Here is a 24,376-nt window from a genome sequence, read left to right as displayed (position 1 = left end):
AGATTTCTAATTTCTGTGTATTCTTGCCAGCTCCTGTCTTTTTTTTTTTTTTATAACAGCCATTCTGACAAGCATGAGGTTATATCCATTGTAGTTTTAATTTGTATTTGCCTGATGATTAGTGATGTGGGACATCTTTTCATATACCTGTTGACAATTTCTATGTGTTCTTTGGAGAAATGTCTGCTCAAATCCTTAGCGCATTTTTAAAATTGGGTTATTTGGGGTTTGTTTGCTCTTGAGTTCCTTATATATTTTGGGTATTAACCCGTTACCAAATATATGGTTCACAAATATTTTCTCCCATTCGATAGGTTGCCTTTTCACTATGTTGTTTTCTTTGCTGTATATGAGCTTTTTAGTTTGATGTAGTCTCACTTGACTATTCTGCTTTTGTTACTTGCACTTTTGGTGTCATATTGAAGAAATCACTGCCAAGACAAATGTCCTGAAGGTTTTCCCCTATGTTTTCTTCCAGGAGTTTTACAGTTTCAGGTCTTATGTTTAAGTGTTTAGTACATTTTCAGTTGATTTTTGTGCATGGCATAAGATAGGGGTCCATTTTCATTGTTTTGCATGTGAATATCTAGTTTACCCAACTATGTCTGTTGAAGAGACTGTCTTTTCCCCACTGTGTATTCTTAACACTCTTGTCAAAGATCAATTAACTGTATATGTTTGAGTTTAATTCTAGGCTTCCAGTTTGGTTCCATTGGTCAATGTGCCTTTTTTTAAAGCCAGTGCTGTACTGTTTTATTACCACAGCTTTATAATATGTTATGAAATCAGGAAGTGTGATACCTCCTGCTTTGTTCTTCTTTCTCAAGATTGCTTTAGCTATTTGAGGTCTTTGTGGTTCCATATGAATTTTAGGATTATTTTTTCTATCTGTGCAGTTTTTACATATTTATTCCTGACATTTTCCTCTAGACAGTGTGCTAAAATGTATTGAGATCTTGCCTGTCTGATTATCATTGTTTTCTCAGTACTAAGGACAGTGCTAGAAAAACAGTGGGTTTCTCAAAAATATTTCTTGAATATAAGGAAGGGAAGCAAGAAAGGGAAGAAGGAAGGAAGAGAGAGAGGTCAATGTACAGAAAGTCTCTGGTTAGTCTCACTGGGGAGGATGATGGGATGATGATGATGAAGATGATGATGAAGGTGATGATAAAGATAATGGTGACAGTGGCAGCCAACAGTGATGATTAAATCAACATTGGCAAATGCTTAGGGCCCTTGAAAGATCTAAGGATGATTATAAATTCTAGAATATCAAATGAAAAATTTAGCAATCATGTAACAAATGGTATTCTGACTCATTCACATGTTAATGTTTCTTGAACACAGGCTATGTGCCAGGTGCTGGTGATCAGAGCTAAAACTATATGTTAACCATCTTCTTAAGGAGCTTAGAAAATTTGTCTCTTCCATTTTTGGCAGGGGAAGAAATTAGGAAGGCTAGAGTCAATAACTAAATAAAAATGAATGCAAATACCAATGACATGTTTCTAAACTCAAAAAACTGAGAATGATTTTCTATGACAATTGAATGACATTTTTCTATCTACACTAGAGTTCAAAGCATAAGCCTCTTTTTTCCTAAAGCATTTTGTCAACCATTAAAATAAATTTTATATTCTTGTTAACGCTAAAGATCTAAGTGTCCTATAATATTCCTTTTTTTAAAGTAACATTTAATAAATTTGTCAATAAGCTCATTAGCCCATATTTTTGAATTACTCAGCATGCTGCATTTGTGGCTTACTATGTATATATGCCTAATAACAAAAACTATTTTAATTACTATTAAATTAATTTTTTGACCTATGCATGGTATTAAAGTTAAAAAACTTCATGTTTTAATTTGTTTTGAAAATTAAATGTTTGTCGAATTTTCTTACTCAAAATATCCCACTGTGTTAGGTCAGATATGTGCTGCATAGGTAATATTTGGTGTTTAATGCATTTTTACTTCTGTTTAATTTAAAATACATGAAAAGTTAGCATATGCCATGAATCATCACTCTGGTGTAATGAAAACTTATGTACTTCTCTATTTCAATTAATGAATGGTTACGTAAGGCAAAACAACTTCAGAACTTGTTGATTATATTTTAGAACCAGACCTAAATGGAATAGCAAACATGAACGTGAAAAAAAAATGTCTCACAGTGAGTATAAACATAATCTGTTTAGAATAAATAGTTCAGTCCAAGACACAGATGCTTTATCAATGGCTTTAATTGGAAGAAAGGAGGTTTGTAACCACTCAAAGTAAAATATGATGGCTTGTGTCATAGTGTTATAAAACATATTCTTCTTAAGAGCAGAGGGGGGAAAAGGAATGAAAAACATGATGGACCTTGAATAACAGCTCAACAGTAATGTTGTATAATTGCTTTTCATCCTTTCTATCAGCAGTGGAGCTTTAAAACATTGATCAAAGATGATGACTATCACAAAGTGCTTAAAGTGCAGCACATTGTTAAATTTCCTCAGCCTCTGAAATAATTATAGCATGAGCAAGCATAAAGATGATTCCCCCACCTTCACCCGCCTTCCTCAAATGATTTTCCAGCCAAGGTAGATGGGATTAAAAGAAATCTGACACGAATGAGCTATATTAGAACATCAATGTCAAAAGATATATCACCGACACTTACCTCAAAAGGATAAAAATACCGTGAACATTTCACATTAATGCACACCAGAATTCCGTCACTCACTTTACTGACAAACACACGACTGTAATAAAGGACACAAAGCATACCCAATGGATGAGAAAGTGCAACACAGAAATGAGGAGTGTTTATTGGTGATGTAAAGGAGATAGCTCTTGTCTGCTAAGATGTTACAGCTAAAGAAATGATTTAGGGAGAAAATCTTTTTATCCATTTATAGGTTTAATAGGTAAAGGACTTTCTCCCAGTAATTTAGTAGTTTATGCTAGATTAATATTTTAAGCTCATGGTTTCATTAAAATTTAACTATTTAATTTATTCATCATTGAATGAATTTTAAAATAATTATTGAAATCCTACTAAATGCCAGGCATTGCATAGGAACGTAGGTACTGTGTTGTTATAATAGTTGCACGTGAGGCTCATGCTGTATGCTCTTAGCCTATCTGATTTTAGTACCCACAGCTGGTATAGGTAGTCATACACCTTTGCCAGTTTTCTAGATCAAGTACTCACCCTGATGTCTCTCTGCCATGGGATGCCATTCATTTACAATTAGAGGAATTAGGAAGTAGGGGGAATTTAATAGCCTTTCAAAAGAGTCTCAGACAATAGTATACATGGATAGATGTTTCATTCCCCTATGTTCTCTGGAAGGATGATTGTAAGATGCATTCGAGGTAGTTTCTCAAGTGATTCCCTGCGAGAGGGTTGAGCCCTTATTTTTCATAACAGTAACCAGCTCATTAGTGCTCATTTACTGGCCTTTCTTTTTTTTTTCCCATCTCATTTTCTCTCCCAAATTTGTTTCTTCACTCTCCCCCAAAACCTATATGTTTTCAAGTGCTTGTTTCAGGATCTGCTTCCAGAAAGAAACCTAAACCAAATGAATTGGTACTGGTAGTAACAGTAGAAAGTAGCCTCTCAGTATGGTATTCTGAAATTGGTCTCTTTATATGTCAAATGGTCAAAAATTGGTGGTGATAAATGAGTTGCTGGTAACTCTGGGTTTGCTTTACTACCACATTTTGTAAAACAGGTTTACATAATAGCCCTCTCACTTGAAAGCTATGAGGGCAAGATATTTATAAGGCTTGTGGAGGTGGCTTGCCATCTTTCAGCTGTTTCCGAAGCCCTGAAGTAAGAGGAAGGTAGGCTCAAGTTAGCCAACTGTCAGCTCATGACGTGTTAGAAAATCAAGAAGGGCTTCTTCAGTTTCTTACAGTGTTTATTACCTGCAACTGGAAGACACACAGCATTGAAAAAGCAGATCCAGGATTTAGTTATAAGTGTTGAACAAATGTAAAAGATATGGAGTGCTCAGCTTCCTGAGGTTTCTTGAAACGGGGCTGTGGTATTGAATATATGAGACCCTGAGAAATTGGATGGATTACTGGGAAAGGTTAACCAGAGACTGTTGCACCCCCAGATTTCCTGATATCTCTGGACTTTGAGAGCTTATTGTCACTGTTGCTAGAGGGCAATCTCGACCTTGACAGAGGACAATGTGAAGAAATCACCTGAGGTGAGTGCTTTGCAGTATATTTTTCCCTCCTTAAGGTCATCCACATTCTTAATATTTGGCTCACATCTATAAATATGCTCAAATCTCAGTCTAAGGAGGGACATATAGTCTCTGCTATGAGTAAGCTATCTCATTAAATGAGCTTCAGGACCAGGCTAATAGGGAGACAAACCATAAGAGTCTCTTAATCTTAGGAAACAAACTGAGGGTTGCTGGGTTGGGGGGGAGATGGGATGGCTGGGTGATGGACATTGGGGAGGGTATGCGTTATAGTGAGTGCTGTGTGTTGTGTAAGACTGATGAATCGCAGACCTGTACCCCCTGAAACAAATAATAAATTATGTTAATAATAAAAGAAAAAAAAGAACCAGGGTAATAGGTAAATATGTAGTAGCAGAAACTCAGAAACATGTATAGGAGTGGGTATTGAAAGTATCACTAGATAGCATTGGAGAAGTAAGGTTATATTTACCTGGAGGCACACTCCAGTGGCGTAAAATGTAATATTCTATGTGAACACCTGAAGCTGGTTTTAATATGATGCTTAAAGGAGGACTGCTTACAGCTGGCATGCAGTAGTTAGTACTTTACAGTCAGTGATATGGGAATGCCACAGTCTCCTTAGTGAAGTATTAAGACCGTATCCTTTGGGGGGCGCCTGGCTGGCTCAGTCATTAAGTGTCTGGCTTCGGCTCAGGGCGTGATCCTGGCATTCTGGGATCCAGCCCCATGTCGGGCTCCTCCGCTGGAAGCCTGCTTCTTCCTCTTCCACTCCCCCTGTTTGTGTTCCCTCTCTCACTGGCTGTCTCTATCTCTGTCAAATAAATAAATAAAATCTTAAAAAAAAAAAAAGACTGTATCCTTTGGAAAGCCCAAAGGACATTAAAGTGATAGGATGCACTACAAAGAGGGTCATCAGTGTATTTAAGAAGGTTCATGTTGGCCATTGTCTATAGCCTGGAATTGACAGCGAGTGATGCTTCCATGGAGCTTAGTCTGGTAGAATCCCATGCTAGCAGAAAACAGGTGGTAACAATTAGAGGCAAGGTGGACATAATGGGAATAATGGGAATAAAATAGAGTGGTAGGTTATCTTTACTCAAAGAAACTGTGGCAATGACTGGTAGACCATGGTGATCTCAGTGAGGAGAAAGATGAGCAAGAAGGTAAGCTATGGTTCGACTTACTTCACCAGAATAAGTTGATATTAGTTCTTTGTATAGGAAATTGTGTTCCCTTGCCCAATTACCAGGTTTGAACCACTCAGATCCAGAGCCCACTGATTAAAGGGAACTCTAGATATTCCTGAGGAAGGAGCCTGCAGTGTCACCATATGTATATGAAGTGCCTAGTACCCCATTTCTCCTATAAAGGGCCTGCAGCTATTTAAAAGAGTAACTCTACCTTGTGGAAAAAGGAATTCCTTTGGATTGTTAAATACATGATCTTAGCCTACAATGGTATCAGCGAGACCTAAATACAATCACAGCCCCTGTTTAAGGTTGAGCCTTATGGAGGCCAGGTGCTGTGTGTAGTTCTATTCCAAGTCTAAAGAATCCACAGACCCAATTTCTGGTTATTTTCTTGACCTTTAGGTATATATTTATGTTGGACATATCTAGCAACTGGAAGAACATTTACGCTGATTCTTTGGTTAGAATAGAGCCAAGATATTATTTCAATGGAAAGCCTTGAAACTACCCTTCCTGACTGAGAAAAATGAATCAGAAGCAATATAAAACCCTGTGTAGAATGGCAGATCATAATGCTGTTCTCATAGACTGAAAGAAGAGGTGGTAGACCTCGTCCCTTCTCAATTCACCTTTTAACCTCTCCAAAAATCAGATGAGTTCTGGCTAACGACACTGGATTGTGTTATCTTAGCAAGTAGTTGGCCTCCGTCTTACTCACTATGCTTTATGTGATATATTTATCTAAAGAAATCAGTACAGTCCCTGGTGTATTGTATGTTTTATTGATTTAGAAAATGTACTGGAATTCAAATCAAAATTAGTTGTTACATAATTGGAATAGCAGTGGGCTAGAGATCTCTTACCACCGTCCTTATAGGAGGAGTGAAATGTATAGAACCCTAAAGTTGGGGGGACATATGGTTGTCTTCTGGAAATCCATTCTTACCACTTCTATGTAACATTGTATTAGAGATTCTAACCAGTACAAAAGGGGGGAAAAAAGTAATAAAAATGTCTTTATTCATAGAAAATATGATTGTGTATGTGTAAAATCCCAAGAAATTTGCAGAAAAATCTAGAATAAGTGGACTTACAAAAGGTCAAAGGATATAGAAACTTACTGAGAGATTATTTGTATTTTTATAGAAATACACAATTACATAATGAAATAAAAAAGCAGTGCCAGTGGCTACAACATCAAAATACTGAATATATAAGAATACTTTTGGCAAAACAGGTGAAGGACATATACAATGAAAACTACAGAACATTACAAAAAGATATTAAAGTGGAACTAAATAGTGGAGAGTTTTATTATGTACATGAATTGGAGAACACAATATCAATTCAGTGATCTACATATTGATCTTTAGATTTAAAAAATAACAAAATAATAAAGTTTTTTTGGTTGAAAAACATTTGTACAAGCTGGTACAAAATTTATATGAAAATGCAATGGAACTAGAATAGATAAAATAGGAAAAAATAAGAGCAAAGTTGGTACTTACACTAAATAAGGTAAATATATTTAAGTATATCAGTAAAGTGGAACATTACTTCACAGTAACAACAACAAAATACCACTGGTACATACAACAAAGATGAGTGTCAAAAGTATTCTGAGCTAAAGAAGCTAAATACAAAATTGCACAAACTATATTACTTTATTTAAATTAAATGATATAATGTGATTCCACATTAAATCTTAGAACAGGCAAAACTAAAATATAAGGACAGAAATAATGAAAGTGGGTTCCTGGGGACTGACCACAATGAGACACAAGAAGTTTGGGGAGAATGGAAATATATGCATGAGTATACTACTGTTATAATCCCTTGACAAGTTATTAAATGGATGTTATTAAAGTCGTTTATGATACTTGACATTAATTTGAAATATTAACTAGTGTCAACTTTCAACTAGAAACATGACTTAGCACTTTCACATTTCTTCCTCTTGTTGTTGAAATCTCTAACCTCCCAATCATGCTGTGTATTTACACAAAACAAATTTTTTCTAGTGAATGGTATTTTATAAAAATAGAAGTATAATGAAATTGAATAGAGAAAGGATATATCTCCCTCACCTCTGTATAAACATACTTATCATTTTGGTATATTTCCTTCCAATCATTTTAGGCATATATGTATATTGTTTTCCAAAGTTACAATTACTATGCTCTATCTGAAGTTTTAATCTTTTTTTCAAGACTCTCTCACTTCTCATGTAAATAAATACATCTTTTGGAATCACCTTTACTGGAAAAATAACATTCCATCCAAGGAATGGTTCTATCACATTAAGATTCTCTTAATTTTTTTAACTTTAATCTGTAAGTTAAAAAAAAATTTTGTTAGACATCTTAATGGCTGTGGTAATGACCTATCTCCCATATAACTTGGAAATATGAAGTTGAAATAAATTGAAATGAATCTGTATGAGTTTACTCTCTATACAATGTAAGAAATTAGTCATCAGATGGTGCAAACCAAAGATTGTATGCAAAACATTTGTCTGTGAGTCTGAGAACTTAAAAAATTCTAAATTTTTCAAATTGGGGGAGACATGATTACAATGTATCTATCATTTAGAAAGATAAAACATACATGTATTGTACCTTGCATAAAGAAAGGCTGTTTGAATAGTAATGTAGGATTCTCAGATTACAATACAGAACAAACACATGTTGGCCATGTTGGATTTTGAAACTTAAAGGCATGTTAAAAACACATGGAGCTAGGTAGAGGTCATTTTGATCTCTGCCAGAGCAGCCACAGGTGGACAAGGCAAATCCTTTGCTGTCATTCTTGATGCCTTGCCTTTCAGAGCTTGTTTGGATCCTGTTTCCTAAGCCTCAGTTCAATCTGATATCCTGCCAATAAATCCGTTTTTGGCTTAAGCTGGTTAGGTTCACTTTCTGGCAGGTACAACCGAATATCTCTTTACTAGATTACATCTTTAGGGAACAGAAAATACATTTTATTCATCATTTTGTTTTCAGTGATGCAATATAGGCATAGTGCAATGCATGGCTTAATCTCAGGAAATATTTGGTGGGTGTACACATTGAACTATATAAGAATGGTATGCATAGAACTTTTTTTTTTTTTTTTTTTTTTTTTTTTTTTGGTGGAGGGATGCCTGGGTGGCTCAGTTGCTTAAGTGTCTGCCTTTAGCTCAGGTCGTGATCCCAGGGTCCTGGGATCGAGTCCTGCATTGGGCTCCCTGCTCAGCGGAAAGCCTGCTTCTCCCTCCTCTGCTGCCTCCCCTGCCTATACTCTCTCTCTGTTAGATAAATAAAATCTTAAAAAAAAAAAAAAGAACTTTTTTTGTGGAGTTGTAAGTTGCCTTGTTCAGTTGTGGTAGGAGTGCATTAAAAGGAATAATGGGATAAAAAATTTGAGTTGTAGGTAATAATCACAATGTGGACAGATTTAAGCCGGATTGGGATATTTGTGTTTAATTTCCTTACAAGGTGAAGGTTATGAGATGATTATTTTTAAAGAAACACATCAGTAACTAAAATTTAAATTAAAAAAAGAAATACATCAGAAGAAGTATATACGATGAATTTGAGAGAGATTTTTCAGGGGGCAAATAATATAGTTTGGTTACTGTTTTTCAGTTAGATAACAACACGTGGGTGAGAGGAGTATATATATATATATATATATATATATATATATATGGACATGTATGTATATGGACATGTATAGAAAGGCATATATGCAGAGAGAGAGGGGGGCAAGATTAGCACTAAGACATTTGGAAGTATACACCACAATGTAACCTATATTTAGAATCAGCAACCACCAAATTATAGAATATCCATTGGAATGTCTTCCACACTGTGTATTCGAACAAGAAAAAAAAAAGAAGTTATCCATTGTTTTTAGTGAGAAGTAATAAGAAACAGAATTAGGATGTGGTGTGTTTCCAAGCCGTGTATTTGACATGTCACTCCTTTGATAAGTAGTATTTAGTGTTTTCAAAATAATGTACAATTAAAATTTAGTGTCTTGACATTACCAATTCATTGCCCTACAAAATTTATGAGTGCGCAGCAATCTACTTTCTCTGTGTTCTTAAACCATTTTGATATGTTGGACTATTCAGAGTATCTTAAGTGAGTTTTCTGTCAATTTCGTTTAAAATGTTCAATTTATGGGGACAGAGTTGTTCGCAGTATTTCTTTGCTATTTTCTAATGGCAGTGATGTCTACTCTTTCATTCCTGTTATTTTTAATTGAGACACCCCCCTACCTCTTCACCCATAAGTTACTTAGGGGTTGTTGATATTTTGTTATTTTACTCATATCTTTCTGTTATTGATTTCTAGTTCAAATTTGTTATAGTGTGAGAATAAATTTTGTATGATTTCTGTTCTTTTCAGTTTCTCAGACTTCACTTCTTGCTTGTATTGAGCATAGAGATCAAACAAAAGTGAAACCTTGCCTTTTTCTCAGTTCTTTTCTACCAACACTCTTCCTTGGCCATGTATGTGGTTTTTAAAATTCTCAGGGGTACCTGGGTAGCGCAGTCGTTAAGCGTCTGCCTTCGGCTCAGGCCGTGATCCCGGTGTTTCGGGATCGAGTCCCACATCGGGCTCCTTCGCTGGGGAGCCTGCTTCTTCCTCTCCCACTCCCCTGCTGTGTTCCCTCTCTCGCTGGCTGTCTCTCTGTCACATAAGTAAACAAAATCTTAAAAAAAAAATTCTCAAGTATACACAGGCACCTTTGAATGTCCTAATGCCTTGATGAAACTTTCTCCTAAGCTTTTCTTCTGAGACTTAAGGCTGTTTCTTATATGTCCGAGTATAATCTTTTGCCCCAGGTTAACTATGGACGTTTTGTTTGCCTTACAATGTTTTTTGAAAAATTCCTGCTGTTTTTCAACCCTGGGTAAGTTCTGAGTTAGGCAGAACAGGGACACGAATCTTTTGTCAGTCCTACAGGTAGCTCCCAGATGATTTAGAGCAGACAAGCACAGTAATCTATAAATATGGTGAGTTTTTCTTCCTCTGGAGCCAGTTACCAGGGTCACACTGTTACGAGGGAATATAGACTGCTGCCTTCAAGACTGCTGCCAAGCTATGGAGAGTTGAGGGCAAGGAAAATTAAAAGTACCAGTAAATTTCCCTACCATTTTTAAAATTTATTTATTTATCAGAGGGAGGGAGAGGGAGGTAACAGGGGGAGTGGCAGGCAGAGGGAGAAGCAGGCTCCCTGCTGAGTGAGGAGCCTGATGCGGGACTTGATCCCAGGATCCCAGGATCATGACTGGAGCCAAAGGCAGGCGCCTAACTGACTGAGCCACTCAGGCATGCCTTCCCTACCGTTTTTAAGGTGCATTTTTTTCAGTCATCAGTTGCTTGGTTGCTTCAAACCCTTGTCTGCTTTCTAGAGTTCTGAATAATTTGGCTCATTTGAAGTGATTATTGACATGGTTGGAATAAAATATAGTTTCTCCAGCTATTGTGTGTGTGTGTGTGTGTATCCATTGAACACTTCAGTGATTTTATCTTCTATTAGTTACTTGTCCATCAAACCTGAAATGAATGTGTCTTGTTGAATCCAAGCTGCTTTCCGCAATAAGCTTTTTTTCCTAAGATTTTATTTATTTATTTATTTATTTATTTATTTATTTATTTATTTATTTGAGAGAGAGAGAATGAGCAAGCAGGGGTGAGAGAGAGAGAGAGCACAATAAGCCTTTTTAAGTTTATTCAGAAAACTTTTTTACTGAGCAACTGGTGCACCCCGTGTGTCTATCTTTAGATCCTTTTAGATCTTTGGTTTTCCTTCTTCCCTAGGTTTCATCGTAGGCATTACTTCATAGATGGGCAGAGAAGACAAATAAATGAACAGATCACACTTAAGAAACTACTGGGGAAAACATAGATGTTATCCAAAAGCAAAGTGAAATTATTAGGGTCTTGTCACTACTAGAGATCCATCTCTTTAGGATATCGACATGTTTGTCAATCTTACGTTTGTATTTCACGTTTTTTTCTTTTGTTGAGATTGTAAACATTTATCAATGTTCGTGTCTTAGCTCTTTTATTCTATAGGATTCATTTGGTGGTGTGGCAGTTTTCAAATCCAAATTGGAAAGTAGCTTCTTCTGGCATTCTAGTTCTAGTTACAAATGCCAAATTCAAAACATATGATTAGTGGAGTCATGGCATATGCATACTTAACACATACAATCAACCATATATGCTATGCCAACTCAAAAGAAAAGACTTCTCTAGCTGTTTTCTATTTCATTTGTTCTTTCTTTCTTAAACTATTCTTGTTATGCCTTCTGCTCTAATTCAGTATGTTTTATAATTCAGTTTTATTTTTCTATTGACAGAGTTTTTTAAAAAAATTTTCCAGTGTTTTAATGTCTGTGTTAAGGTTAGTATTGTACATCTTAAAATAATCTCTGTATATCCTGAAAAATGTTTTATAATTTTATGTATAGTATAAGGACTTTCTAACAGTATTTTCCCAATTTCTTCCTTCTATCCCTGCTACCATTGTTGCTATTCATTTAATTTTTGCATATCCGATAAAAACACAATGCGTTGCTACTGTTTTATGATTTAAATGATTAGTGGGGAGGGGATTAATATAAGAAAAGTATTTTAACTTTTTTTCCTATTTCTAATACTTTTTATTTCTGTCTATAGATCTGAGTTTCTGACCTGCATCGTATTTCTTCTTGAACATTTCTCATAGAACATTTCTCATAGATAAACTGGCAATGATTTTTTCATTTGTGTCTGAGAGACTCTTTGTTCCTTATTTCAGTACTTTTTTCTTCTGAATTTATTGAGTTATAACTGAGATATACTGAACTACGTGTATTTAGAGTGTACAGTTGGGTCAATTTTTACATATATGTACTTACGAAACAACCACCACACTCTTGTCTCTTAATTTATAGCCTTCATTTCCCTCTTTTTCATTTCTTTACTTATAATTTATTTGTAACGAAACCAAATGGTTTACTCTGTAGAATTTCTCACAATGTCTTTCGTTGATTGCAGTATTATGGTGGTATTTAATATATTGCTTTGTTTTATTTATTCTCCTTAAATTGATTGTTAAATCTAGATGCTTTATTGGATTCAATCTTGATTTTTTTTTTTTTAAAGAGTGTGGGCAAGGCTACTTCACAGTCTTCCTTTTATACAGCAGATTTTACCTTGAGTTGACATTCTCCTTCATATTTGACAAATATTTATTCTAGGTACAGATTTCTGGGAGAATAGTATTTTTCTTTTAGAATTCTGTAGTTTCATCCTATTTTCTACTTGTTAGCTTAGTTTTTGATGAGAAATCTGTAATTTTTGATATTTTTTTATCCTCTATAAGGAACATGTCCATTTTCTTCTTATGATTTTAAAGAACTCTGCTTTTCAGTAGTTTGAACATAATATATGTAGATATTTTTTGTTTGTTGTTGTTTTGGGATATGTGTTTTATACTACTTGGTATTCTTTACTCAAGATCTGTGGTTTGGAGTCTATCACAAATTTTGGAAAATTCATATTCTTCAAATATGTCTTCTGCCTTCTTTTCTCTTTAAGTGATATGTATATTCCTTTTACTATTATCCCACTGCTGTTGGATGATTTGCACTATTTTTTTTTCTCTTTGCATCTCAGTTTGTGTAATTCCTATTGACTTGTCTTCAAGTACACTGATTCTTTTGTTGATTGTGTCATCTACTGATTTTTCTCTCTGTTACTGTGTTTTATTTCTAATATCTCCATTTGATTCTTAGACTTCTTCTTTCTCTGTTGAAACTACCTATATGAGCATTCATGTGGTCTGATTTTCTCATTAGAACCTTTAACACAGTTACATGAAATTTCCTGTGTGATAGTCACAACATCTTTTAATATTTGAAGCTAGTTCTGATGATTGCTTTGTCTCTTAAAACTGTGTAAAAAAAACATTTTTATGTGCCTTGTTGAAAGTTGGACACGTTGCATATATAAGTTGCTGAGGTAAATGATTTTTAAAATTTATTTTCAAGGTCTTCAATGTTTAGTTTTCTATTAATCTACTTAGGTGTTGGACTGGTTTTGAAATTCCTGTTGCTGTGGTTACCCTAAGTGCACCAGAGGCTTCAAATTCTTCTGGTGATAACTGTGTTTAGGGAGTATGCTAATTTGCTAGAGGGTTTGTCTGAACGCCTGACTTCGGTTTGGTTTGGCTTGGGCCAATCTATCTGTCTGGCCTAGGGTCTTTTGTGCTGAACCGTAGAGAAAATCAGTCTCTTGCAGCTTTCCCTGTTGTTTTATACTGGTATTTTTGCTGGACCTTGTTAGCACAGTAGTGGGGGTGGGTGACAGAGATATTATTTGATTGTACTGACTAAGCCTCCATCTTAGGCAGGCAGTGTGAACCTAAGTCTTAGGAGTGTGGTGTGCTCTTGTTCCTCCTCGGGTGTAATACTAAGCCTAGCGTGTATTCTTGGCTATCCCTAAGGTATAACGTTTTCTTTTGCTTGTTTTCCTTTCTTATTTCCCCTCTTCTAGAAGCAGTGGATTTCCATCAATGCCCTCAGGTTACAGTTTTTAACTATTCCTTTTGCAGATTAAAGCTTCTGTTCTAGAGGAGTAATAGGGAAGATGAGTCTGTGTGAGGTATCAGCAGTAGCTGCTGTTGCCCCACAATCCCCACAGGGAAGAAGTTTTCTTAGAATTTTGTTTGATCTTGTTGTAGCCTCCTAGGATTCCAGAAAGAAAAGCCCACAAGAGGGTATCAATCTCCATATGTCTGCATCTGTTATGAGCTTCACAGGCTCATGCTGTCCCACACTTAATCCTTAGCAATTAGTTAAAAATTACTAAACGGTGACTCATTTTACTGTCTCCTATGACTTTTAGGAACTTTTGTCCTAGGTAATCAAATGCCTGAATTCCGTTTCTACCTTCAGTCTCCCGTTTCTCTCCAGATTTTGGGTTAGTTGTTTGTCCTGCAATCCCCTGTGTAAGGTAGTTATAGATTTCTAGTTTTTTTCTTGTCAGTGTAGAAGCCATACTCCACAGCTCTCAACATGTCTGAGTCGAAACTGAAAGTCTCCTCTGGGACTGTTTTGAACATAAATTTTATAGGAAGCTGTGTGGTGGAGTTGAAACTGTATTTTAGAATCCACGTAGTTGATTCAAGTTCCAGCTCTTCCTGCTACATATTCATGTATCTCTAGGTTGATGACCTCTGGCCAACACCAAGAGGAACCTGATCCTAACCTTGTAGAGCCGTTGAGAGACATAAATGACAGCAAGAAAAATGAAGAATCTAGTACAGAGAAAGCACCCATTTACAATTTGTTTCCTTCTCTTTCTTGCTATGGGAAAATCTTAACTTTGAATTGTGTCTTTGTGTTCTAACTAAATACCGAATTCTCTGAAATTACGAACATCTTTGTATTTAGACTGATTAACTCATTGCACAGTCCTTGGAACATAAAAATTTTTGCTGAAAAAATATTCTCATCCAGATCTGTTTAAAGCTATGGAGTAGGTGGTGCTTAGGAAAAGATTTACCAGATGTATTTTAGGTATGAAAACTCCTGCAAGAAGGCCATAACATTAAATAGTTGGGAAAATCATGTACGAAGAGTGAACCATTACCACTCAGAAGTAACTTTTCCTGTTTGGAGACCTTCAGGGAAGGATGAGAAGAAAACACAGGTTTTGTTGTTAGGTAACCTTTGTTTTTATCTTGATTTTTCTGAGCTGTGTGAATTTAGGCCTATTGGTTAACCTCTTTATGGCTTCAGTTTTTCCTGTCTGTACCTTATAGAATTTTGAGAACTAGAAATAATTAGTGTCAAGTTTCTGGCACACTGAAATGCTTAATAAATATTATTGTTAGTTTTCATATAAAATCTTGTCCTGAGTAAATCATATTATTTTAGTAGAAAGGACTTTCCATATTTAAAAAAAAATTGCTCTATGCACAAAAGGAGCTTTCTATTTACAGAATTTAGGAAAATATACATGTTTTGATCCATAGAAAATTGGTTCTGTGAAGAATGTGAATTCTTTTCAAATCTAGTTTCCTGGGCCAACCATCAGGGTGATAAAATAATTATGCTTGAAATATTTATAACAGCCAATTTTGAAGACATAAGCAAATATGTCTGTGTTTACATCTAAATTTTAAGTAAAGTGTTACAATTATGTAGAGTAGCTAGAAGTCTGTGTCAAATAGACCTTCAAAATTTATTAACTGAAGTTCTATCACTTGAAAGACGTGAAAAAAAACTGCCAAAATATTCACTTTTTAAAAAATGGAAAGGGGATAGGAAAGAAGAAATCTTTTGAATTTATGGAATATTTATACCAATGACCATGAAGTAGATTCTAGAGAATATTGCGCTGGTCTAGTCCATGTCCCCAGACAAAAAAGTTATTAGCATTTTTGAGACAAATGTATTTCAATTATTTAATAAAAGATATCAATTTGTCCAATACCCATCAGTTAAAATATTTGCTATTAAAAATTCTGTTGCTTTGACAAAAAACTTCCTTTTGGATCCTTCACATATAATATCTTCTCATTATTAAAATATCTCATTTCTATAGATTTAATTATGACATGAATTCTAAAATTTTCTGAAGTTTATATTCAAAATAATTTATTAAAGGCATTTTTAAAAATAAACCTTTGTAATTCTTTTTTGAGTAATTTCTAGTTTTGGCCATCTTTTAAATTTTTTTTATTTTTCATTTTCTAAATTTTAGTTATTATTTTTAGGTATATTAAAACATTTATTCTTGAAAAAGAAATAGAAGCAGTTTTATCTATCTATCTAGAAAAGAAGAAAAATAATTAGCAAACATTATTTGCTTAAACATTTGTAAATTGCAGAGTGTTTTCTTTTTACTTATTCTAGGTGTTCTCAAAGCAGTTCTGTCAGTGGATAAATAATTTATCCAAGACCACATAACTAATGAATGGAAGAACTATAACTCATTCCAAGAGTGGATTCAAATCTTAGCTCTGTCCACTAAATGTATCTGCTGTGCTTTCCATAACCCTTTACATTTTTCCATGTCATATTGAATTTTACAATTTAATTAACCTTGCAGTGATGACAAATATTTAACTTTTGACTTAACTTTGATTTTCAAAGTTTTTGTCATGATAATTTTTCTTCATTGCTAACATTGCTATGTATTCTTCCACAGTATTACTTTTTCCTCCCCAAATCATCAAGGTAATATAAATTAAAACTCTTACCTCCAAAATATTTGAACAGAATTTTATTGATAAAGCGGTTGGGTTTTCTTTTTTTTTTAATTAAATGCTGATTCATATAGAGCATGAGTCATTACGTTACTATCTTTAACATAGAGTTCCTGCTATAAAATCCTTTAGCCAGTTTTGCATTCTCAAAATGTGCCACATATACATATGGTCTTTCCCTCCCTCTCTTTCTTTCCTCCTTCCTCCATTTTTCCCTCTTTGTCAAATAACATAACATCCATGTTTTCATACAGTATGACTTCAGAATCCTATTCTGTAAGATAGGCACCTAGTGAATCAATCACTTAAGATGTCACATTAGGGGAATGAGAGAATATGGAGTTCCAAATCGTGATGAGAAATAAATTCTGAGAAGAAAATTGTAGTGTGTAAGTGAAAATGTATACATCTTATACAGAAACTCATTTTTGAAAGCTATTGTTTCATTTATTTATAATAAGTATGCTGAAATTAAAATTGGTTTACTAGGGAAAATAATGCAGTAGGGCCAACTTGGTGTATTTTACAGAGCTTCAAACACCAAATTATGAGTTAAAGAACCAGCATAGACTTCAACCCAACCACAGAGCCACTTATGTAACCCCCATCCCCTCTCCCTTTCACTCCTTCTATAGGATTCACATAAGAAAAATATATGATTTTATCTTAATTGATAGTAATAATAGATGCATTTCATTAGGTTTCTGTAAAGTTCACAATTTTACTTCATATTATTATGCATAACGCTATCATAGATTTGTCTTAAAAGATACGTGGCATAGTTTCAGAGTGTTATCTGGAAATCTAATGGCCTACTCTAATTGTACTCATGAGTGCATTCTCAGAAATGAATCTTTAAAAGAAACATATGTTCAACGTTTCCTAGGGAAGGATGACAATTAAATGTCTGAAGGAGGAAAGAGCAGATGAAAGTGGAGAGGAAATAGAGAAAGATGTACTTAGTTGTTGAATAAGAGGCTCGCCATGAAATTTATCTAGAAAGCTCTCAAGGATAGACAGTCTAAAGAGGAGTTAATTAAAATAAATGTAAGCATCACTTCCTAATTGTGATCATTTTCCTCCTGTATCTACTTGATCTCACTTTAATCCTTAAAATCTAAATATAAAATAATGGTCAGCTTTAGCAATTGCTTTGCCAAGCTAATCCATCAATGACAGAAACCAAGGGATCTGAAAGGGATTTTGTTTTCGTAAAATAGAGATTGCTTCTTTACTTTTTAACTTTAAGTATAAATTGGACATTGACCCAACTCATTTTTAGTTGGGAGACGAGTTTTCATATCCTTGCAGTGTTACCTAGGAAATCAAACCCTTGCGATATGTAGACCCCTGCGTGATTGCTCTATGTACATTATCTCAGGTCACTTGTGAGGCAAATCAGAGAAAGTCCTCTTACCAAATAAGATTCTGATAAATGGAATGATTGCAAAATATCTGAGGTTTTATGTTTAAGTGTTTTTAAATTATTCAGAAAAAGAAAAACTGCCTTTCTCTAGTATAATTTTTTAAATCAAAATTTGCCCCAAATAATACTTATTACCTATAGTTTCTAACTTTGTTACAAAAGTAATATGGCTAAAATTGGTGACATTGTTGTTGACTCTAAGTTGATGCCAATTATAAAAAAGTCTAATTTATTCTAATTTATAGGTTTAAGTCAATAGTAATTTTTAATAAATCCTTTTGAATAAGATTTTGATGGTTTCACATAAGCAAGGAAACTAAATCCCTATTAAAAATTTAATTATAAAGAAATACAAATTTTATATCAGAAATAGTTATTCTATAAAACTGTGTAGTGTTTTCTTACTTATCTCTCTAAACTGCTTGATCTCCAGGAATATTCATTCCAGTAAATCATACCATAATTCAATTAAATAGTAAGTCTTCTCAGTTGTACCCCAGTATATTCACACTTACCCAACTCCACAAAAGCATCACAGTCAAGCTAGACAATTCCTATCTTGGACTTTTCCAATAGGATTTTAGAGGGTATTCCTGCTTCCATTCTCCTATAGTCCCATTCCACATACCAGCAAGGGTAATCTTTTCAAAAGGAAAATTAGACTCCATCACTCACCTAGGTTAAATCCTCTGCTTCTCATTGCACTTAATGTACAATCCAAGTTCCTTATATTGGCTTGCAAAATCCTATTTGATTTGTTCCTGGCTGTTTCTCTGAATGCATTTCTTATTATGTGCCATCTCACCCACCACACATCAGCCACACTGGCTCTTGTGTAGTTCATACAACAGCCAATTTTCTTCGGAGTTTGGGTTGTTTTCAATAATGATATTGTCTGTCTGGATTAGAGATTATACTTTAGACGTGTTTTAGGTCTGGTAATAGGAAAAAGACTGGGGCGAAGGGTTACTTGCAGATAATTTACCTAAGAAATTGTGAAAAGGATAATAGGGGAAAAGAGAGCAGTTGCAATAGAGATCTCATGCAATTGCTCAGATAACCCTTCAAGATGCGCCTTACTGATGCAAAGTGTCAGGCCTTTGTACCCACCCTGGACCAATCTTTGGATACAAGATTCTCTTTGAGGACAGGCTGAAAACTTGAGCAAGTTGTTTGTTGGCCAAAGGCCAGTCTTATCTTTTAGGGATAGATTCTCTGGTCTTCTAGTTGGTATCCCTCACCCATCTGTCCTGGGAAAATTTATGAGAAGATAGCAGAATGAATTATAACTCTTGATACTGTAACTAATCTCAGGGCTGCAACTTAACACGTATCACCTTCCTCCTCTGCTACTTAATTTAGCTTCTCACCTTTAGCTACCACCTCTGCATGCCTAGATGGGTCTAGTTACCATATACTTCTTAGGCTTTGGTTGCTGCTCTTAATCATTTACCATAAAAAATTTTTAGGACAGTAACAGATACCCCAATGGATTATCTAGATTACCTAACTATTAAATGTATTCCTTCCTGTCCCATGTGTAATAACTTCCCTTTGCAAATCAGACCAACATGGTGACCCCTTCTCTGTTTTTTTACCCTTAGAAATTGTACAGATTACCAGGTGGCAGCTGTGACTTTGCGTTTAACTGGACTCTTGCTCCTTCCTTTGGCAGAATTCCACCTCTGGTAACCAGGGGATCTATACATGCAAGATTTAACTGTGGAAACAGAAAACAAAAACCCCAAGTGAGTCACTGAGATGTTGGTAAAAGAGCCCATGGCTGTGGTTCTTGGTTCCCTGACCCATGTATTCTCCATATTGTATACATACAATATGGTTTTCACTGATCTTGATTTAGGGTATATATTAAATCCTGAAGGATGGTTTCTCATCCCTGTGAGGTACTATCTCCAAGCTGAAATCTTAGGTAAACTTTCGAAAGTGTATTCCAATTCCTCATCAGACCAGTGGTTGCTGAGTGTGTGGTAGGTGATGGAATGCATGTCATAATCATGTGCCCACTGACATACATCCTTACTGACATACATTATATTACATTACATCCTATGTAATATAATGAGGGATCTTATGTCAGTGGATCACTACATAAATCTATAGATAGTGATGCTGACTGAAGTCCTATGAGAAAGAAAGACAAACCCATATCCAGAATGTGAGTTAGTTCTAGTCATAATGAAAGGAATCCAATTGTGAAAGGAGCCTGGTATAATCACCTTTCCCCTGAGTAGCTCACTGATATTCTCTAAGGAAGAATTGATAACAGATGCTATGTATTAGATTCTGTTGGATATTCAGAGGTGTTAGTAGCTATATTAGCCTTAGTGAGTGGGACTAGCTCTCCTGCTGTCATCACATGGCCCATTATAATAGCACTGGGAGTGCTGAAGACAAGCTGACTGACTTGAATTTGTCAAGTCAAAACTCTACCAACTGGGAGGTTGTTTCAGGGCCATACCTGAGTGTGGTTGTAGCATAGGAAGAGTGCATCTTCACTTTGCATCCGTATATGGACACACCCATGCGTAAACCAGTCTCATACTCATTCTTCCTTCACCATCTATTTTAAGTGCTCCCCTGCCCTCCCAGATACCACCTAGGAACCTGTTGGTATGCCCTGAGGGAGAGGTGATGGGATAACTTTGGAGGACATGGGAGTCTATGTCACTTGCTTGTGCAGCTTATTTCTGCTCTGTGGACCTAGATGTACCCTATACTTTATGTGACACTTCTGTCTTATGATGCATTGCCACTGGGCCTCGTCAGCCTTTTGACTTGGTACGCTGGTAGGTCTGACAAAACCTATTCATGATAGGCATTCTTAATTAAAGGTCACTTGATATCTCTTAATAGGTTTTCCATTTTTATTAGTGCACAATAGCATTTTGCATGATGGCATGACCTTGCTATTAGAAAATTAAGGCTTTACTTTATGATGCTCCTACTGGGACTTGCCACCTTATAACTGGTGTTATTCCTGCAGGGTCCTATGACCCAAGAAGAAGGTCTGTTTGAATCACAACCTATTTCTGCTGTAGATACCTTTTCTGCTGTGGGTTCCACTAAACCCTGTCAGCCTTCCAAATCACCTGGGAAATTGGTCAAAGCGGTAATACCCAGTGTGCAATATGCAGCATCCAGAACACAAAATTTCTACCAGGTACTGTGCTACATTTGTATTTGTAAATGGTGCAAGATGCAGTCTGTTGTCCTTTACTTCTGAGAAAAATATAACCCAGGGCATTGGACAACTAAAAACTTAATTGGTGTGATAAGTCCTGTAGATTTTTTATTTATTTCCCATCCTCTGGAACACATGGATCTTACAAGTTCTTAAACATACTTGCTTTTTTTTTTCCCCTCAGTTGGTTTGCTTATTGTCATTGATGAAGTGGACCAATTGAATAGTATTCACAGTATCCCAATAGTCTAGATTGCTTGGAAGTATTTTATGAGAGGGGTGGAGAGAGTTAACATGGTATTGTGGCATCCCATATAAATGTGAACTGATTCTGGTCCTCTTTCACAATAAAGTTTAAGAAGAGTGCATTGACTAGGTCAATTATTACATACCATACACCTAAAGGCATGTCAATATGCTCTTAAAGAGATACCTATTTTTATACAGCAGCAATATTGATATTACTTGCTCAAATTTGAAGTAGCTGACTGTCATTCTCTAGGACCCATTTCATTTTTCTAAGTGCTGGCATGATGAATAAATGAGGATATAATAGAGACCAGAATCCTAGAATTCTTTAGGTACTTAAAGGCAACACTGACCTTCCCTATTTCTTCTTAATTTTCCTCTTAAATAAAGTTCTTATGTTTTAAGTTGGCTGGGAGAATGGCCTCACCTACAAAAGGCTCTTAACTACACAGGTCAAGGAACCAATATGGGGATTGGTTTACTGACAAGAATATCCAGTTAAATTATACACTTGGGGATTGGGAAAATGAGGAATTTGTGATAGTGTCTTTAAAGTTAGTGGACCGCAATGTAGGTCAGACCTGGGCCAGTTCTTTACTTCAGGTACCATATATTAGCATCAGTTATCCATCCTTGAAAGATTTATGTATTCCCACTATCCTAGTATATTATTTACTGAGTAAATGGTCCTGGATCTTTTTGGAAAGAGGCTAGGTGAATTATTACTGTTTACACACAACTTGATTTTTCAGTATCCGTCCTTCTGTATCCCCCTTTAGTCAAATAGTTCTGGCCTGAAAACCAGCCCAGGACCAAAAAGGGGTCACAGCATGATTTTGTGAATGACTACCCTGAGCCTCTTAATCATGCACCCTTAATTCTAGATTGTTTAGTTTAGACTTATTGTACAGATTGAGCCATCCATCTTGCCATGTATATCTTTCCCCCAAGGGTGCCGTATCTTATCTCTATAGCTGGAGGTCAGCCTCTACCCTAGTTTTACTACGATATTGTTGCTTATTACAGTAATTGTGCCCATCTTATTTTTGACCATTAAGAATCATTACATGGTCTTCTTTCAGGAAACTCTCATTACCATTCCCACTGCTGCCTGGGAACCCAATTCTGTAATAGCTTTTCCAACTGTCAGACCTGAACTACAGAGTCTTACAGAAAAACCACTGCCTAGTTTCTCAGAAGTACATGCCTTATTGACTGAGTAAATGGAGTGTCATTCAGGCTTCCTTTAAAGTTGACTAGTGGTTTCCAGCCTTACATAATAGATATCCATTTCAACATTCCATTTTGCTGAGCTTCTCAGTCCCTTTTTATACTGCTTACATTGTAGTTATGGCTTTTATTTTTCATTTCATGGGGGACATTGACTTTTTCAGGTTTTAAACTGCTATCCTACCAGGATAGTAAGGTCTCCTGTGTCCTTGACAAAGTTTTAAATACAGTTTCATAGGAGATTATTCCCAATTTTATAATCCTCTCCCTTTATCTGACTCTATGTCATGATAGTCTTGATAGCATATTTTTTGCATCCAGTCTCTTTCATAGGCCCTGACTCCTGTTAGGACATTTGGCAAGGCTTTATAGCTTTCAGTTATAGTCCTTTTACTCCCTTAGTAGGTCAAATGCTATCTTGGCTGAATTATGCTGTTACTTAATACTGGTTATTGCTGTCATGGACAGAACTGCAAAAGTGGTGGTTATCTTTTAAAGAAGCAACTGGTAGATTTTCTTCAAACAAGGTACTTGTAAAATTTTAACATGGAGGTGTGCCAGAGGATTATGGTGAATATGGAGAATTTCAGAGGATTTGGGAGGTTCTGTAGTCTCAGAGTTCAGAAGAATATGGAGATTCCAGATGTTCATGCACATTGGTGGACATGTCTCTATCCCAATTATAAGGATCCCATTCCTTCTCGTTTAAGTCTTGGATCATTGTGTAATGGAATTGCTAGAGTGGGGTTTCTAGTCTTCTCAGGAGCTGCATTACCAATATAACTAAGTGCTGATTTTTGAGCCTCAGCTTTCTGCTTTCTAGCTGCAGGAGACAAAATTCTCCATTTATGTTGTCAAAGAGGCACAATGACTTTTAAACACATTGTCTTAAATTAGTTATGAATTAATTCAGTCTTTTGATGTCTTTCTTTAACTCATTGATCACCCTTAGCAACACCTCTAGCAATTATGTTTCTTGTAATTATTACTTACCGTGAACATCTAAAATACTTAAGATATTGATGCAGTCCTTTCACTGGTATACCATTCCAGTTCACCATTGGGGAGAGTATTAACAATTACACTGCTATCTTATGCCAGAGGTTATCAGGACTCCACCTATTCCAGTAATGGAATCCTCATTGCCAGCTGGCCAATGAATAATTCATCTCCAAATTTCCATTTTTAAAAACTGCTTCTTCCTCCTGACACCATTTTAGCTTGGTTTTTAGCTTGGTTCTGCAGAAAACTGAATCCTAGGATTATTGGGGAATGTTCTGGAAAAAAGACATTTAAGAAGTTGAAGGAAGCAGGACAGGGCAGAAGGAAAAATTGATCTACAATGCAATTGAAGCAAAACTCTCAGCCAGTCACATGGGTTGATCTGAAGCTGGAGTAGCTCTTCAGAGATATCCTGCATTGGATCTGAAGTGTAGGTGGTGGTCAGGGAGGCTTTGTACACTTGTATCAAAAAGTATTGGAAGTAGGTTATCCCTGGGTAGGAGGAGTAACTTTGGGAAAGCAACTCTTTTTGCCTAATGAGTTTTGCAGGGATTCAGCCGTTACCCATTAGCAAGCAGCACTTTTAGTCTGGAGGGACTATCTGGGTGGTAT

The 24,376-nt window shown here is 35.7% G+C and overlaps 1 long non-coding RNA gene across 2 annotated transcripts in view; it reads left to right on the top strand.

Annotated features, from left to right (window-relative positions):
* The window catches only part of LOC123797779 (uncharacterized), a 504,316-nt gene that overhangs the window by 116,537 nt on the left and 363,403 nt on the right, over positions 1 to 24,376 (top strand). For both annotated transcript variants that reach the window (XR_015725747.1, XR_006781059.2), the window contains exon 3: positions 4,111 to 4,206. This is a non-coding gene — a long non-coding RNA (uncharacterized LOC123797779). The remainder of the gene's footprint in view (positions 1 to 4,110; positions 4,207 to 24,376) is intronic.

The sequence above is a fragment of the Ursus americanus genome, chromosome 9 (assembly GCF_024610735.1).
Source record: "Ursus americanus isolate L20-20 chromosome 9, mUrsAme1.1.p, whole genome shotgun sequence".
NCBI lineage: Eukaryota > Metazoa > Chordata > Mammalia > Carnivora > Ursidae > Ursus > Ursus americanus.
This window is presented reverse-complemented; position numbering and strand designations above follow the sequence as displayed.